We start from the raw sequence: 4,335 nt of genomic DNA, 5'->3' as shown, positions 1-4,335 counted from the left end.
ATGAAATAAATAGTAGGGAAGTATTAATATATAAAAAATATAAATAAATTTGTAAATAAATAGTTATAATAAAAGATCGATAAACACAACAATGGTTATTTAATTAATAACTACTAAAATAAATTATAATAGATATAGAACATTAACCTGATTTTCCTCGTTGGATAATGAGCTAAATTTTATCTTTAAAATAATTTAAAACCATAGTATTGAGTTAGTTAAAATTANTATCTTTAAAATAATTTAAAACCATAGTATTGAGTTAGTTAAAATTAGTTTTATGTTCACTTTAATAATTCAGATATATATTTCAAAATATGGTCACATGGAAGAATATTTGTGATTAAATAGTTTTAATAAAAATTATATGACCACGATTATTGTTGATTATTTTTCCAGTAAATTAGATCATATTTACAAATACAAATGGGTTTTTATATTTCATTAAAAATTTGAAAAAATGGGAGATTATCGTTTCCGCCAAATCTGAATAAGGTCGGTTTTTCGTTTCCACCAAACTGATCTCCTACCTGTCTATCTACTAAAAAATTTGAGAACCACTTGGTTTTATCCATGGTCACCACGACGAGCCAGTATCGGTTTTAGCGTACGGAAGATTAAGTAGCTGCCAGTACCAAAATGTTTGGCATTTGTTGAATGTTACGTTCAGGTCTATATTTAAGATTTTTGGTTGGGGTATTAATATTAATGAGTGAAATAAAGTAATTTTTTGTCCCATCACTATCAAATGATATTTGCCCCAAGAATTTTTGCCACCCTTAAAAAATAAACCACATATTTATTCCTTGCAATATTCTCTTACTAATAAGTGTTACAATGAAAAACAATTTTTTCCATAGGAGCTAAAATGTTCTTCTGAATGATTATTTAAATAACGCATGATCAAATATTAGGAAAACTAAGTAAGCTACTAAAAAAATGTACAGGTTATTACAACTGCGCAAGATATTTTCCAGAACGACTAACATATTGTTTTTCGTCGTGGGCTCACAAGGCAGTCTGTGGTCACTCTCGTGCAATAATACCTGACGCGTCGGGAATTATAGAGCTATGGAAGAAAATATCTATTCTAAGCGGACAAAATTTATTTTGTTTTGACGTCTGTCGGATTATGTAATATTGGAGTTTATAACGTATGCAAATAGAAAAATCTCACCATTGCACTTGATATTCAAGTTATTTCGATAAAATAAAGCTATTAAATGTAGACCATAATCCACCATACTATACGCTTGTAGTAATATCTGTGTAATTTGTTTAATAAATTGACTAAATCGTATCAAATTTTTTTTATGAAATTTTAATATTTATAAAAATTAGTTAAAATCAAAAAGGTACATTTTAACTAATTTATAAATGTATATTATAAGTGAGGTGCTGTAATTGTGTGTGTGCGCAGGTACGTTCAGCTGCAATTTTTTGTACGAATTTTGGGTGACAGGCAGCGTCGTCCATACGGTCAAGTATTTATATATTTTTATATTGGGTAATTTATTTTTAGAATTAACTGCATGTACACTTGTCGTTATTGGTTGCTATAATAATATAATCGCTATTATTATTATTCTTTTCAATTCTATTGTTTACTACGACCTTTAAAATTATTATGTGTGTATTGTATTTTATTTTGTTATATTTAATTTGAAAATTGTTTATACCTTTGACTAGTGGTATTATACAGGGTGTAAATATTTCGAACCATAGTAATGTATGGGCGAGTATCCTGGTAAAGTGTAAAACAGGACCTCGTTTTTTTTTTTTATTTTCCAAAATTGGAGGAATTTTGGAATAACCCCCCCGAATTTCTCTAAAATTAAAAATAAATCATACCACAATATTTCCCGCAAAATTCTCATACAAATTGAATGGTCACTCGATTTTTTGTAATTTTTGCGCCCTCCCCTGAACTTTGGGTTCAAAGTTGGAAAAAAATTTCACATTAGTGTGACCTATCAATTTGTATTGAAATTTCACTGGGAGTCCTATGATGTAGTTTATTTTTAGTATAAATGATTAAATTACAAGAAAAACCGAAAAAACCTACAAATAATGTAATATTTATGCATTTTTATTGCACAAAAAAAGAAGCTATATTTCAAAGGTTATCTAATATTATGTGCAACTTAATAAGTGACTATTCAATAGTGAACAGTATTTTTCGAACATTTAAATAAACATTAACAAGCTCAGTGATGTACCATATTTTCATTATTGATTAATTTCGGAAAAGAGTAGTGTGCCGATCACATTAAAATAATTATTTCTAATTATCCTATTGTAATAAAGTTAAAAATGTTCATTTTAATATTATAATTGTTTTATTTTCCCGACCTAAAAAGAAAAAAATTTATAATTTTATAACAGATTCAATGATAAAAATTATTATCGGTTTGAATAAATAATAAAAGACGAAATAAACTCGTGAAATTAAAAAAATATCACATTATTGGTGGGTTTTTCGGTCTTTCTTGTTATTTAATCGATTTATCTAAAAATAAACTACANTACTATGGTTCGAAAGATTTACACCCTGTATTTATAAGTTGAATTCATTTGATCGTAAATTCTTTAATTTTTCACTAGGCCCAATTCTTATACGGATCAGAATATGATAAACATGGGCCGGTATAACTGCTCAATGTGTTGTTCCATTTCTCAGTAATATCTAAATATATATATATATATATATGTTTGTACTACAAAACACTACAACCCGGTTGGGTGGGGTTGGATTTAAACATTTTAAAGGTGATAATCCAAACAAGACTGTCGGACGATAGTACAATCACCACAAACGCAAGAACTATTATAACTTCAGTACTGTTATATATTATTTAAATATTTCCATGTTTATATTTATAGTACTCTTTAATACTCATATGACATGATTGATTTTTCTTTTAGCTTCTATGCGAAGCTGAGAAGGTATTAATTTTACTATGATATGTTTTTTTTTTATTATTTATTTATTTATTTTATTATTTGTGTCTGTTACCACTTTTTCTCAGCTCTCATCGAACCGATTTCTTTCAACGGTACGTCAAAAGATCACAAATCGTATCTAGTCGAAGACATCACCTTCAAAAATTGAAAAATGTCCCTCATTCATCATATAATGGGGAACCTCCAAAAAAATTACAAATTTAAAAATTGTTAATTTTCGAAATTTTTTCATTTTTTTTACTCAAAACTACCATAACTTTTTTAAAAATAAGTATTTATAGTGAGGCTGGTGCTAAACTATAGTTTTTATACTACATAAAATAAACGTGCGTAGTTATCAATATAATCGTATTGCATCAAAAAATAAGGCAGGTACACAACCGGTTTTTTTATCTACTATAACACGACGAAAATACTCCCAATAATGGACACCACATTAATAATCATTTATTTCATCTTACAACGACACTGCGTTACAAAAAAGCGCAAAAATGCCTATATTCGACTTCTGAAAAAAGATCTGTACCCAGACGCCTTAAATGTATCTTCTATTTTCAGATAACTTGTTACACTACAGACGCACAAACACGTCAACAACGACTACGACAACTAGTAATTTGTAATCTTATAGCCTAAAGTTCACATAGCCACTGTCCATTTCATGATGGATCTTGAGTCTGTTACTCTAATTGCAAAACAATTATGAATCGTACTTACTACGAGTTCAAAATCGAATATTTGTATTACAGATACACGGAATAAAAAACGAAAAATTCCTCCTCATACACTAGAGAGTCACACATATACTTAGGGGGACACGCCTATGATTACTAACAATACACAATTACATAATCAAAACGATAATAATATTAATGATTTAATACAATCGCCTACTACCGACAGTAACATAATTAAAACATCACCAGAAATTGATATTAATAAATTACATTGTACACAGTTTCGTCAATATTGGAAAATATAAGAAATAATTTTACAATAAATCGAATAACATAAAAATAAATGTGCAAACAATTGATTATTTTTGCTCATTATTCATACATATTTTTATGACCAATGAAATTATGCCATTCATTAAAGCAAACAAGTTTCATCATAAATAAAAGCACAGGTTTTTTTCTTTCTACGTTTTAGTTTTTCAATTATAAATAAAAAAATTCTCATTTTAGTCAACTTAAAGTGGTAGTTTTAAACTTAAAAAGCGATAAATAGGCTAGTAGGGTAATTTAGGGGATTCTGGTTCCCCCCCGCCTCACCCCTTCACCCACCCTTCTGTCGCGGGGGAGGGGAGTGGGCGTGGTCTCTCGATGGTGGGGGTAATGTCAAGGTCATACATGGGCGTGGTTTCTCGAT

This window comes from Daktulosphaira vitifoliae, unplaced genomic scaffold, assembly GCF_025091365.1.
Source record: "Daktulosphaira vitifoliae isolate Bord-2020 unplaced genomic scaffold, ASM2509136v1 Scaffold_5, whole genome shotgun sequence".
Lineage (NCBI taxonomy): Eukaryota > Metazoa > Arthropoda > Insecta > Hemiptera > Phylloxeridae > Daktulosphaira > Daktulosphaira vitifoliae.
This window is presented reverse-complemented; position numbering follows the sequence as displayed.